Below are 15,949 nucleotides of genomic sequence, written 5' to 3'. Positions count from 1 at the left end.
AAGTTCTTTATAATTTGTGCAAAGTTAAAAAAGAAACCCACAAAAAACACAGAAATTTTCCAAATAAATTTTATTTGCTATTTTTGAAAATTTCTAACATTTTCACCTTTTATATAATTAATTGTCATATATTTATTACACGTTCTACTTGACTGTCATGATTTTTATATTCTTTCTAGGAAATAGGTGCCAGTACCTTATTGCCTTCAGGCTACTACAGAAAATGAACTTCGCTTTTCCTCTCCTGATTTACAGAATGGTTTCTATGCACAGACTTGAACATTTTGTGATCATCCAATTCCAAAACCCCTTAGTTAAAAAAAATAAAGTGTGTTTCAGTTAAGATAAACAATCTTTATAGGTCATTAGTGTTTAATTGTATGGACAAATATGAAATAATAGAAATAGTTCTAATATTTCAGCCCTGTTAGCCCAGAATTTCCCATTCTTCAATTCTTAGCCTCAGAATTATAACTTTCCTGTGGTCGGTATCCTTAGTGAGAGCAATAAGTTCATTACATAAATGTTATCTTACTCGGGGGAACAATTTAAATAAGTACAACAGTTTCCTCATTGATAATGCTGAAGAAAGCAAATTCTGTCCTGATTCTAAAACATTTTATGTCAACACAAAAGAATAAACTTTGATCTACAAAATGAAGAACCTTCCAAAGAGAAATATTTCCGTAAAGCTTTACCTTTTTTATCTAACTACATAAGGACAATGACATGGGGAAAATTTTTAATAAAAAAAGGAAAAAAAGGATCTTCTTATGCTGGCCATGATGGGAAAACTGCCATTACCACTGACAACTAGGAAACTGAGAAAAATATATAAACAACCCTTCAGACACTGGACAAAAATGCAGCTCTTGTCCTTGAGATAAGAAATACAAATGAGACGACCAGTATAATCACCTTGTCTTTCTGCCTAGAACCACGATGAAGACAGAAGGAATCCAAGGCGAGAATAGATGTGTCCCTGAATTTAGGAGACAGAGAATCAAGGGGGTCGGGGGAGGCTGGGGCAACTATTATGCTGAAAAAAGTAACATACACAGAAAGAGCTTCAGAAAGTTGAACTCCATAGGGGTTGCTTTGGATTTGCTTTGGGTCTTTTTTTTCCCCCCACATTTCTTTTTATTTTTGTTCAAATATAGTTGTTGGGTCTTTGGATGAACACTAAGCTGCCCATGCCCAAGGTTAAGCTCAATGCGGCTAAGCAAAGAAGTACCATGGAATTGTAAACTGAAAAATTCCCAAAGCTCTCACAGGATAAGAGATACTCAAATTCCAACCAGCCACAATGCAGGAACTTTACTGAGGATCCAGCTTTCATTAGTGATCCAGAAAGTTATGAGTTAGTAACAAAGAATAAGGGGGTGTTAGGAGTTTCAGCTATTCTCTACACATCCTAACAAAGGTTAAAATCCTCAGAAAAGCAAGCTAACCCACAAGTAACTTAAATTATTGAAAAACAAAACAAAATGGCTCAAAATGCCCCAAATTTTTAAATAAAAAACAATAAATCCAGATGTTAGAAAACAATATTTACAGTATCTAACATCTAATAGAGTCATATCGGACATGACATAAAGCAAGAAAATGTGATCAATAACCAGGAAAACAATCAATCAATAGAAACAAACTCAGAAGTCACAAAGATAGTAAAAGTAACAGAAAGGGGCTTTTAAAAGCTACCACAAATATACCCAACGACTTAAAGAAAAATTTTAATATAATATAACAAGAAGCAGAATATATTAAAAAGAACCAAATGGAACTCCTAGAGATGAAAAATGCAATATCTAGAAAACAGTTTACTGGATGGGTTCAATATCAGATTAGACAATGTAGAAAATAATAAAAGACTATCCAAACTTCAACAAAGAGAAAATGCTTACAAAATTAACAATATCAAGTTTCCTCAAAAAAGTTAAAAATTGAATTTCCTATGACCCAGCAATTGCTCTTCTGGGTAAATATTTGAAGAAACCTGAAATACTAATTCAAAAAGATAAATGCACCCCTAATGTCCATTGCAACATTATTTACAATAACAGTCAATCTATAGAAGCAACCCAAGTACCCATCAATGAGCAAGTAGATAAGAAAGATGTGGTACGAGAGGAGGAACCAAGATGGCGGCGTAGGTAGACACACTGCGCCTCCTCACACAACCAGAACTGACAGAGAATCGAACAGCAAGGGGGACCAACACCAAGAAAATAGAAAATAAACATTCATCCAGACTGGTAGGAGGGGCGGAGACGGGCACCGGGGTGGAGAGGACTAGCGTGGCTGTGGCGGGACTGAGACTGGCGGAGTGTGGGACAAACGGTGCAGGCAATCCGACCACTAGCAGACCCAGCGGCCCCACGTTCGCACAGATAAACCAGAGGGCCGGACTCAGAGTGGCGGAGAGTGGGGCAGGCAGAGTGGTGGGTAGCACCCTGTGGCACCACATTCGCCCACAGATAAACCGGATGAACGGCGGGCAGTGAAGCAGACCGCAGACCGCGCAGCCCAGAGCTCCAGCTCCGGGAAATAAAGCCTCAAACCTTTGATTGAAAGCGCCCCTGGGGGTTGGGACGGCAGCAGGAGAGACTCCCAGCCTCACAGGAGAGGTTGTTGGAGAGACCCACAGGGGCCTAGAGTGTACACAGGCCCACTTACTCGGGAACCAGCACCAGAGTGGCCCAGTTTGATTGTGGGTATCAGAGTGAAAGATTGAAAGCCGGAGGAGAGTGAGGCGGGCGCCATTGCTCCCTCTCAGCCCCTCCCCCACGTACAGCGTCACAGTGCAGCGACCAGCATTACCCCACCCTGGTGAACACCTAAGGCTCCGCCCCTTAAAGTAACAGAAGCGCCAAGACAAACAAACAAAAAATGGCCCAAATGACAGAACACTTCAAAGCTCCAGAAAAAATACAACTAAGCGACGAAGAGATAGCCAACCTATCGGATGCACAGTTCAAAGCACTGGTTATCAATATGCTCACAGAGTTGGTTGAATCTGTTCGAAAAACAGATGAAAAAATGAAGCCTATGCTAAGAGAAACAAATGAAAATGTACAGGGAACCAATAGTGATGAGAAGGAAACTGGGACTCAAATCAATGGTGTGGACCAGAAGGAAGAAACAAACATCCAACCAGAAAAGAATGAAGAAACAAGAACTTGGAAAAATGAGGAGAGGCTTAGGAACCTCCAGGACACCTTGAAACATTCCAACATCCGAATTATAGGGGTGCCAGAAGGAAAAGAGGAAGAACAAAAAGTTGAAAACTTATTTGAACAAATAATGGAGAACTTCCCAGATCTGGCAAAGGAAATAGACTTCCGGGAAGTCCAGGAAGCTCAGAGAGTCCCAAAGAAGCTGGACCCAAGGAGGAACACAACAAGGCACATCATAATTACATTACCCAAGATTAAATGCAAGGACCTACATCCAAGATTACTTTATCCAGCAAAGCTATCATTTAGAATGGAAGGGAAGATAAAGTGCTTCTCAGATAAGGTCAAGTTAAAGAAGTTCATCATCACCAAGCCCTTATTATATGAAATGTTAAAGGGAGTTACCTAAGAAAAAGAAGATCAAAAATAGGAACAGTAAAAATGACAGCAAACTCACAGTTATTAACGACCACACCTAAAACAAAAACGAGAGCAAACTAGGCAAACAACTAGAACATGAGGGTTGTCAATAAGGGAGTGGGAGGGGGAGGGGGGTAAAGGTACAGAGAATAAGTAGCATAGATGATAGGTGGAAAATAGATAGGGGGAGGGTAAAAATAGTGTAGGAAATGTAGAAGCCAAAGAACTTATAAGTATGACCCATGGACATGAACTATGGGGGGGGAATGTGGGAGGGAGGGGGGTGGGCAGGATGGAGTGGAGTGGGGGGGGAAATGGGACAACTGTAATAGCATAATCAATAAATATATTAAAAAAAAAGAAAGATGTGGTACATATATACAATGGAATATTATTTGGTCATTAAAAAGAATGAAATCATACCATTTGTGACAGCATGGATGGACCTAGAGGGTATCATGTTCACAGAAATAGGCCAGTAAGAGAAAGACAAGTACCATATGTTTTCACTTACATGTAATCTAAAGAGCAAAATAAATGAACCAACAAAATTGAAACAGACTCATAGACACAGAGAGTGAACTGGTGGATGCCAGAGGGGAGAGTTCTTGGGAGATTGAATAAAAGAGATGAAGAAAGTAAGAATTATAAATTAGTAGTTACAGAATAGTCATGAGGGTGTAAAGTACAGCATAGGGAATATAGATGATAATATTGTAATAACCATGTACGGTGCCACGTGAGTACTGGAAATATGGGACGGGGGAACACTTTGTAAAGCACGTGATCGTAGGTCTACTGTGCCGTACACCTGAATCCAATGCGAAGTAATACTGAAAGTAAACTATAATTAAAACTTAAAAATAAAAATAAATTAACAGCATCTAGGAGATATGTAGAACAATACTGAGCAGTTTAAAATCCGTATAGTTGGAGTTACAGAAGGAAGGATTGGAATATTTGAAGAAACAATGAAAAATTTACATTCAGAAGGAACAAGGATCAGAATTCTATTGACTTCTTTTTAGAAACAATGCAAACTAGAAGAAACTGAAATATATGTATGATGCTGAAACAAAACAAAGTGAAAGAAATTTTCAGACAGTAAAAGGTGAGACAATTCATTGCTAGCACCTTGTGCTACAAAATACGCTAAAGGAGTCTTCTGGCTGAAGGAATATAATTCTGCATAAAAACTCAGATCTACGCAAAAGAATTAAGAGTGACAAAATGGTAACTATGGAGGTAGGTAAAAAAATAAGACTTTTGTTATTTGTTTCATAAATTATTTAAAGATAATAAAACACTTGTTAAACAAAAGTTTATCATTAAGTGGAAATGGGAGAGAATGTTTAGTTTGCAATGTGCAAGCTTCAGTATCAGAAGCACCGAGCAAAATCTGACTTCATGGACTCCATTAGTGATATTTTAATTAGAGGATAGTTAAAAGGAAAAATTTTGAGAGACACAGGAATTAATTTGCAAATTTTGCAAACCAAAATTCAAGACTTTCCAACAATATGAACTCAAACTTTCTAGTCATTTTTCAATATTTCCTAATATGTTTTCAATAATAGATAATTCAAGAAAGCTGGAATGCCTTCTGCATTGTTTCATATTGATTATAATTTCTTACCACTTCTTGATGCTTTCATTACTTAGAATGAATTTTTCATTAATACCATACTTATCATTAATATCATCTATGCTCGGTCCAACCCTACCCATTATTTGAAGTCTGTTTCACATGTGACATCTTCGATAGCCTTTCTTCTCCTTGACAAAAAAGTCCCTTATCTGAATCCCATGATTTGTTGTAAGAAACTCTATAGCATCTGATCTGTGTTTATATTATTTATGTACTCAGCTCATCTTCATTGGTTAGCTGTAAGTTTGCCTGCTGTGGTATCATCCATCTCACGCAAGCTAAACGAAAAGGACTCCCTGTACTGAGTATTTATTGTGTCTTTGTGAAACTAATAATTTGAAAAATAATAATCTTCACCAAAACCCAAAGAAACAAATACTTATATTTCTGTTTCACACATCATGAAATAAAACCTGTGTAACTTGTTCAAAATTACATGAATACTAAGGGCAAAGCCATAAGAATGACCCATGATTCTATCATAACAAAGTACACACTTGTTTCACTAAATGCTGGATATAGTTAATTGGTAAAAATAAATATCTACCGAACAATTTGTATCAATAAGTTGTTAAAGTATTAAGTGAAAGAAGGAAAGAAAGAAAGAAAGAAAGAAAGAAAGAAAGAAAGAAAGAAAGAAAGAAAGAAAGAAAAATAGAATAGAAAAGAAAAGAAAAGAAGGAAGAAAATGGAAGGAATGGGAAGGGGAGGGAAGGGAAGAGAAAAGAAGGGAAGGGAAGAAAAAGGAAGGGAGGGCAAGGGAAAGCAAGGCAAGGGAAGGGAAAGAAAAAAAGAAGGGAGAAATAGAGATGAAGGGAGGAAGGGCAAAAGAGCTCTGTTAGAAGTGGAGAAAGATGCTAACAAGTATTTGAAGCAGAAATTCCAAGCATTATGGGGTAGAACATTTCAAATAGAACACCCAAGAGAGTACAAAAAGATAAATCAAAGTACATTGCAGCTTAATACAGACAGTATCATTTAAGAAAAAAGCACAGATACTACTAAAAATGATTGTTTTAAAGGGACAAATTTGCTGTTGATTTGGATTTCTTAGAGTTAGTGGAAGTAACCTGAATAAATCATGCCTTACAATGCTTTTCCAACTCCTAAAGCAATCTTGTGAATACCTGAACAAGGAACTAACTTTATTTTTTCAAGTTGATCAAGTATTTCAAGATATGTTGTAAATGTATGTAATTAAAGGGATTTATATCCTAAGAATTAAAAATGATGATTATTAGACAGTTTTTATTTTATATATCAAAGTCATGAAACACATTAATTAATGCCTCAGTTATTCCAACTTGTCAGGAATGCTTTTGTGCTATGAAACCTCAAATGATATCGGTCAGTCTTCCAGAGTGAAAGTGATTTTTGTTACAAAAGACCACAACCGCTATTTGGTTCTTTAAACATATGATTTGAAGCAAGTGTCACATACATTCTTAAATATTCACAAGTATTTTATATACATATATATACATATATATAATCTCCAGCCATATAATTTGAAAAATAGAGACATGTATTAAAGAAGACACAAGACAGAAGAAAAAACATCGTACACAGGACAATGATGCCTCAGTCCCCTTCAAAGTAGGCTCCTTGGGACCTCATACAGTTCTCCCAATTGCCGTCAGCTGTCCCTTCATATTTTCCTGATTCTCACTGATGGTCTGAAATCTCTTCCCTTTCAAAGGTGATTTTAGTTTTGGGGAAAGCCAGAAGTCGCAGGACACCAAATCTGGGCTACTGTAGAGGGGCTGAGTCAGCTGGGTGACTTGAATTTTTGCCAAAAACAGTGCACAAGATGTGATGCATGAGCAGGCACGTTGCCATGATGAAGCTGCCCATCACCAGTTGCCCATAGCTGCAGCCTTCTGAGTCATCTGAGTAGTTTCCACAGAAGAATGTTCAGGCTTAATGCAAAACTTGGTGCAGATTCGTTGCTCTACTCAGCTCAGTCACTGTGAGTGTGACGGCCACACAGGACACATGCTCACTCAATGGCATCTACCATCCCCACTGACTAGTAAGTACAGTGAAGTCGTCACTGTTTGTGCATGCACATTCCAGTCCACTCTCCTTGGCTGCCAGGTTATATCAATGCTGCACAAACTGTTCTTGTTATATTAACAATGGCTGGACATTTTCCAGACAGGCCTTTGCACACATGTGTGAATGTAGGAGATATCTTATCATAAGTATGTCTGAGTCTTCTGACAGAAAAAAATATATTGGAGATTATACCTGCATGTATGTCAGCATATAGCTTATTCTGATGGATACATAATAGCCAATAAAAAATGTACATAGTTTATTAACATGTAAGTAGAATGATCAGACGTTGCCAACTTCCATTTGGTTACATTAAATCACACATGTGCACTGTGACCACCAGCAGTGCTTTGTAAAAATGATACACTAAACGTTGAGGCACTTGGAGCTAATATCTAAAGGATATATACATCTTGTGAAACTACACATTTGAATATATTTCTAAAAAACATTAACAGAATTTTTCCACTATGCAATGTTAGGATATTGAATTTTATTTTTAAAAATGTATTTACTAAGGCTCTATTCTAAATAAACATGAAAGTGGTTCATAGTAACAATTAAGATTGAAAATAATGATGACCTTCTATAATAGGAAACAATTATTGTGATAATCTGTGGAAGATAACTTCAATCAGCTTAATAGCAAAGGCAAGATTATAGGGACTAAATAATGGTGGTAATCAAATGAACAATTTTCCTACAAATGATGTTTATTTCATGGCAACCTGGTTAATAAATAGTGTCAGTTGCAAATCAAGGAAGAAATAAACAAGTATATTAGCTAAAATAAATAGGCAGAACACCTTCCAAAATAATTGAGAAAAATATTCCTAAGCATCACAGATATTGATAAATATTTGTAGAAATTTACTTCAATCAGGTAAATAGATAAAATATAAATGCAGCATTGAGTTGTGAATTATAATGATAGTTGATATACATTGTATCATGTAACAAATATAATCTAATGTGTTCCACAGACATTATCCAAGGAAAAGGGGCAAAAAGATCACTAAATTACTAATAAGGTGCCTAGAAGATTACTTTTTCTCCTGAATCATTTTATTAAACAACATGTGGCCCAAAAGGAACCGGAAAGCTCAATATTTGGGTCAAAGTGTTCCTTTTGATGTTGCACTGTGGCACTGGACAGTAAAGTTTGATAAATTCCAGGAAAACAAAGAAAAACAGTAATTCGGATGCTAGTCTAACTACCTCTATAACCTTCAGCTTTGTTCTCACTCTCAGCATAGACATTTTGGGAATTCTTTTTAGAAAATTAAAATTTCTGAATCAACAAGGCAATTCAGACACAAAGTTATTTAACCCATCAAAGGGGTCTGTGTCATAGAGGAAGGTGGAATGGTAGGAACCTCTTCCAATTCATTCTTTTAGGTTTCAGAGCGGGCCCACAATTTCTGGTTTCACAGTCCCTGGTTACTAGAGCCCACAGGATCTTTATACAAAAGCAGTTGCTTTCAGTCCCCAGCCCCAGCTCTAGGATGCATGCGAAAGATTTCCTTGAACATGATAAATAAGAGATGAATACTGTCAATGAATACGAAATTAAAAGCATTCTCTAAAAAAGTATAAAAATGTCTTAGAAAGGAGGACCTGTTCCTTAAGAAATAGATTCAATTTAACATAATTGAGTGTGTACATTCCCTAATTGAAGATGAGAAGTTCATAGGTGTGTTGCAGAACAGACCGGTGGAGGGTGATGAATGGTATGAAAGGACCCCCCACTTTTTCTCCGAGGGTTCCTCCTCCGTACTAGGTTCATTTTGCCTGCCGCCAGAGGAAAGACATCCCTCAAAGCCAGAGATTGGTGAAAGGGAAAGGAATTATTGTTTATTATAAGTTATACAGACTAAAGTTCTTTAGGATATCCACAAATGCACACAGTCATTCCTTCTCTCCTTTGCCGAGTCTGGGGTTCTGTATCTCAGGAAAGAAGTAGAAGTCTGTGATTCAGGCTCCCGGCACCATCCATGTGGCAAAAGGGAGCACTTCCAAAGCCACGTGGTCCTGACTCTCTGCCAAAGCCATTTGGTCCCCCAAACAATGGGCGGTCCCAAAAAGAGACCCCAAATGGCTGCCACACCTGGGTTTAAATCCCAGTGCCAATCTTCCTCTGCAGCCCCATTTCCGACTCCTCCCACAACTGGCCACAGCTGCCAGCATTCTGGGCAGGTGTGGCCCTGTGGTGTGGAGCCAATTATCTCCAAGCTCTTCTGGACCCCATTACAAATCCCTATTTGGGGCCCCCCTCTTGGCTGCACCCTGTTACAGGTGGGCTAAGAAAAGTGTTAACCACAGATGCAGGAGTAGACACTGGAGCAAAATAAAAATATGGAGGAAACTTTTGATTTAGAATATTTTAACTATCTAGCCACAGCTTATAGGTGTAGAAGCAACATGGGAAAGCCCAGGATTAGTGCAACAAATACTATGGAGCTCGATTCTGGAACTTCAAAATTCTTCAGTATATTTTAATAGTTCAATTATATGTAAAGTGCCACAATTTGTATAGTAGGTATAGGGTAGAACCAATAAGTTAATGTTAAAAATATTATGCAGGACATTCGTAAAACTTCTCAAAATTCCTTTAAATCAATATTCCAGATCACATGAAATAAAGTTACTGGGACAAACTCCATTTGGCTTTGTGGTTTTCTATTCCTAAATTGGAAATATCAGGGTTATATGTGAAATCTTATCTGCTTCTTCCTCTGCATAGGGAATAATAAAAAGAACACGGCTTTCCTGAGTCAATGGAAAGGAAGAATGACTAAGAAAGCCACCCAGGAGGGAGCCAGTGAGGCTTCTGAGATGGGCAGAGTGAACAACCAAAGCGTCACCATCTCCAGTTACAGGAGACACAGCCTATTGTCAAAGGGTCTAAGGATGAGTGCAGATCCGCCAAGTAATGTAAACCTTTGCGTTAAGAAAATACAGCCTTGCTAGTACTTAGTTTCCCTGCTCCATCCTTTGAGTTATTTGATACACACAACCTCAGCTATTGAGACATGGTTAGAACAGCCATGTAATCTTTTCTGAATCAGTGCCAAGTTAAACTTTTCAGTCACGTTGTTGATTTGTGTGTCCTAGATTTGGAGTCGGGAAATACTGTCCCCTTGTACCTGACATCACTGTGCATCTAAAAAAATCCCTACCTTAATCAGGAAGGGAAAAGAGAGGGAATGTTTCAGCTGTTTGAAAATTTTTTATTTTTTTAAAGATTTTATTTATTTATTTTTAGAGAGAGGGAAAGGGAAGGAGAAAGAGAGAGAGAGAATCATCAATGTGTAGTTGCCTCTTGCACGACCCCTACTGGGGACCTGGCCCACATTCCCTGGCATGTGCCCTGACTGGGAATCAAACCAGTGACCCTTTTCTTTGCACGCCCACACTCAATCCACTGAGCTACACCAGCCAGGTATTTTTATTTTTAATTATTTTTTAAATTTGTGTTCAACTACAGTGTTAAATTTGTGTTCAAATCCCCCCTTTTTCCCATTGCTCTCCCCTGCCCTGCCTCCCCCCATCTCCCACTCCCTTAGTCAATCCCCACTCCACTGTCTGTGCCCATGAGTCCTCTATTCATGTTCCTTGACTTTCCCCTTCCCCTTCTTTCCCTTGTTATCCCCCTTCCCCTCCCCTCTGGTCACTGTCAGTTTGTTCTTTATTTTCATGTCTCTAGAACCATGTTTCCATGGTTCTATTTTGCTTACTTGTTTGTTTTAAAGAAAGGATTCATTCAGAATAATGAAGAGATTAGCAGAAAAATATGGGTTGTTTTTAGATAAAGGATATTTGAAGACCATAGATTAAGCTTAGACTCATCTGTGATATTTCCTGGAGTGAAATTGGTACAGCTACGCATCTAAATTACTCGAATGATCTTATTTATCATCATTGGAGCAGTTAAAAAAAGACCCTAAAAGGACCATAGAATTGAGGGTTAACATCATATAGAAGCACCTGTTCTTGTCGCTCCTATTCATTTGTTATGCTGTGTGTGTGTTTTCTCAGCATCCCTCCGACTACATTGTGAGTTTCCTCAGGGTAGGGATATACTTTTTAATATCTGTGTGTTCCAGAAGCTAACATAGAACAGGCACTTAATACACGCGTGTTTTGTTGCATCTGTGAATCAATGACTGAATGCTATTCCCAAGATAAAAAAATTAAATAAAATAGTAATTACATGAGTTTTAAATGACAGGCTCAAATACTCTGATAAAAAAGTAAAATCTTGTTTTATTTTAAAGTGGATGCAATTCATTTCTCTAGCTTGTATGTAGGAAGCCACGAACTCAGAATGGTTACCTAGCAACTGCTTACCACTAACAGGGAAAGGTCTTGGAGACAGACCCAAAAGCACAGAATTTATTTACTACCTCAGATACAGTCAGTTCTTGATTATTTAATTCAACTTCATGATATGGTTTATGACTAGCTATCGACCACTTGACATGCCTCCTAGGAGAACAGAGCACGTAGTATTCGTCATTTACCATATTCAATCAAGCCTTTGAATTTCTCTTTGCCACACTCAATGCTGAAGGATAAAGGTGAGTCAGTGTTCTCAAGGAAGGGGTGAGGAGAAAGGTATATGGAACCTGCCTTTGTGGAACCAGGTCAAGGTATGGGGAAAAGCTACATGGAGCAAAGATGACCGTTCCTGATGATGCTTGGAGTTGATTTCACCAGTGTAATTGTATTATTCAATTTTCATCTTAAAATCTGAAGAAGGTTGCATCGCATACCACTTCACGACCTTCGGACTGGGTACATCTGACTGACACGTTTTCTAAAGTCTTTTCACTATTGGCACCATGGATTTTTTTTTTAATGATTTCTCAACAATCACAATTTGGTATACTTTACAAACAAAATGTGTAATTCTACACTTTTTGAAAGATTGGAAGTTTTGGCAACACTGGCTGATGACAGTTGGGGCTTCCTAGCAGCCACTTGCTGTAGACAGAGTCTCCCATCTCCCACAGCCTCCGTCACTCCTAAATGCTCGAACGACTGTCCTATCAGGACTCTTTTTGAATACAAAAGCTCACGGTGGGATGGAGGCAGTGTACTGCTGGAGCCGGCTGGTCCGGCTTCAAGAGAAAAGTACGCACATCTCTTTCCAATTTCAAGTTCCGTAGCATGAGGCTGGCAGCTTGAATTTGGCCATGGTGGAAATATTTACTCAACAAAAATCTGCAAGTGTTATCAGCCAGGTTCCGCATCTAACATCATAGACCAGGGTTAAACATGTACCAGGGCACCACTGGATTGAGGGGAAGTGAAGAGCAGTTACAATTCACAAACCCACTGTAGTTCCATATGTTACCTGCCTTATAAAATAAAATCATGGCCCACTCCCACACACAAACATACTGAATCTATTATAACTGACCGCTACATTTACTTTTAAACATAAGAGCAAACATTCTATTCAGCCATACTGAACAATCTGCCATTTCTAAGATGGGACATTTTTTCCTCTTTGTTTCTTTGTAAATATTATTTCCTTTTTCTGGAACCTTTGCATTCTGTCCACCAGACCAATGCCTGCTTGTCCTTTAAGATTTGACTTAGGTATCCTGTCTTCTGCTGACTCACCTCTTTAATGGCCCTCAAGGCATATTTCCATGCTCCGTGTGTGCTTCTGAACAGTAAGCACATTCCTGTAATAGTTTCCCAGTGTTTGGCAACTCCCTGTTTGATTTTCTTTCTCCTCTAGTGGACTTTGGGCTACCTGAGAATACAGCTTTGATTTAAATATCATTCCAGAAAGATGCACTGTCTGTTACCCAGTAGATGTTCAATAAAAGTTTCTTAATTTTAATAAATATTTAGCATCCAGGAATGTAAGTATTCTTGGTATTTTGAGACATTTCATACCTGCTAGTTATAGTCATGAGTACTTTCCATCTTGACGGAAAAGGCCTCCCAACCCTGAAACATCAGAGATAAAGTATGGTGAGGGGGGAGAAGAGCAGAGAAGATGCTCAGCACAGCTCACCCAGAGCACAAGGCTCTGGGTAGCTGCATGAATCAAGACTCTAGTCCAAGGCTACTAACAACCATGCAATCATCTTTCCACTGGGTTCCAGCTGCTGCCCTTGGTGTTTAATTTTATGACTCAAACTTTACCTCCCTACCGCTAAAAATTCCAGCACAGGTATTTACCTTGTTCTTAAAGGCACAGAGATCCAGTAAAAACCTAGCTATGTCATTTTATTATTTAACATCTTAAATCTCTACTTGTACAATGTGAGCCCATCACCACCTTTCCTGGAGTTCCTCGGAAACATCCTCTATCGTCTTATCATTGAGACTCATTGGTATCATTTCACGTACCAACTGCCCGTTTTGTTTTATATCACACGCAGATGTTCAACTGGACGTCTTCCCAGCTGCGATCGATGTACATGACGCCACAGCTCCCGACTGGCCTTGAAACACTTTCCTGTCTACAAACAGGAAAACAGTTTAAGGTTTCTGGTGACACATTTCAAGTGATGCCACTTAATTCATCAAACTCCTCTCAATATTATAATTTTTTTCTATTGAATTTTATAAATACACTCTGTAATGTTGCAAGCTGAGAAGTGACCCTAAAAAATTCAGTTAAAACCATCATGCTGCAATATAGTAGCAGCATTCTATTTCACTATGAGTATTCAAATGAATATGTGGAGGAAAAACCTGAATGTGTTGGCCACGAGAAGTAGAGCACCCTGCTGGGGGGAAAGTTGTTTACTACAATAGTTGTTGCTTTCATATGCAGTTTCTCTTTTTAAGTGCTGTCAAGTAGGAAAAAGATTCTTGGCATTACTCACATATGATTTTTATGATCTATAAGAAAATTATAGAATGTTTTCATGGTAATGCTCATATGAATTTTCTTATGCTAAATTAATACAAATTACTCCAAACAAATTTAATATGATAAATGTCTTTTACCCAAGGTCTTTATCAACTTCTGAAATAATGATTTAAATGCTTTTACTTATATAAAATACATAATCTCTCTTCATACAAAAATTTTAAAATTTTGTTTCTATGTGATTGCTTTTATCATTGCTCTTTTTATCATTTAGTATCTACTGATCAAATAACATACAACAAAGCCAAGGTTTTTGTCATTCGCCATTGAATCTGGCTCAGCTTTGACTATCCTTATCTCCCCAACTTCTAAGCCAATCAAACCAGGACTACCTAAAACCTTTAGTGTCAGGGGATGGATTGTGAAATTGAGGTGAATTTTAAATGACCTTTCTCACAAAAATCAAAATAGACGACACACAATGATTCTTTTTTATTCCTCTGTTTTGTACAGCTGTGTTTACTTTGTCTTCTTATTATAAAATGTCATTTTTTAGGTAGATTAAAACAACCTGGTGTTTGGGAAATCAAGTAGACTGACTTTTAGGTTCATACTATTCTTTTTAAATATATTATTTTAAAGAATTTTAAGCAGTATTTGCACACAGCGTGGCCAGGATACATCCGGAAGGTGGAATGAGCTGAGTGTTTTTGCAAAGTGACAGTTATAAGTGAGTGAGACATAAGAAGATGAATCACTTGGTCATCATATTGATCTGAATTCTTGGAGGACACAGATCATAAATTTGAAGGAGAAAGGCAATGCTTTTCTGAAAATGGATACTGCTTCCATCCCTAAAATGCTCCTTGAAATAAATGGGGCACAAAAGAGGTTTCTTTACCCTAAAACACTCTCACCTTCATTCTTGACAGATTTCTGAATTCTTGAGACTTCCAGATTATCCTCTTAGATCAGGGTATCTTTAAGAAACTAGGTAATGGGGTTTTCACTGGATGTAGCATCAGAGGATTCAGGTTTGAAAATAAGTTGTGCTTTTTACTAATTTATTAGCCTTAAATCACTCAAAGTAGCGATGTCACCCTGGGTATTAATTACCCCATTTTTAAAATAATGTTTGTTGAAGAAAATCTTCACAGATCTCAAAAATCACATAACAGAAAACAGTACTATGCAACTTCAAACGAAAGTCCACTCCATTTTCTCCATAGAACTTGGTCTCTGTTTTAGGGGTCAATGGAAAATATTCTAGGAAAACATCTAGTAATTTCTGAAAATTCTTGCTCTGGAATTACATTTTGTTGTTGTATGATAAGGCATTAAAGACATCGTTTAGATTTCACTAAAAATTTATAATCAGTTCCTTGCCAGAAGAAGTTGGCAGGCATACACATAAATACACAAAATTTTGAATTTCATCTTTGCTACTTAATATAAGATTTTCATCTTAACTAAATAATCTTGGCCATCCCACTTAACTCCTCTGAGCTTCATTTTTTTCTTTTATAAAACAAAGAGAACAATCCCAGCTTTGACTACATCATAAGGTTATGAAAAAGTAAATAAAAATGTAGTTATTATATAAGCTAAGAATGGCCTGTGCATATGAGAAGAAGCCAGGAGTCTCTCACAAACAGCGAACTGCTTCAGTGTCGATGCTCAGAAGAGGGGCTGATTGTGAGGTGAGACTCACTCATTCATCTACCCACACTGACAGTTTTCAAATATTGTATCAAGGTGGGGGACACTGACACCCATTAAACACATCCCCTGGTTTCAAGATATGCA

This window comes from Desmodus rotundus, chromosome 3 (assembly GCF_022682495.2).
Source record: "Desmodus rotundus isolate HL8 chromosome 3, HLdesRot8A.1, whole genome shotgun sequence".
Classification (NCBI taxonomy): domain Eukaryota; kingdom Metazoa; phylum Chordata; class Mammalia; order Chiroptera; family Phyllostomidae; genus Desmodus; species Desmodus rotundus.
The sequence above is the reverse complement of the archived record's forward strand: the minus strand, read 5'-3'. Positions refer to the sequence as shown.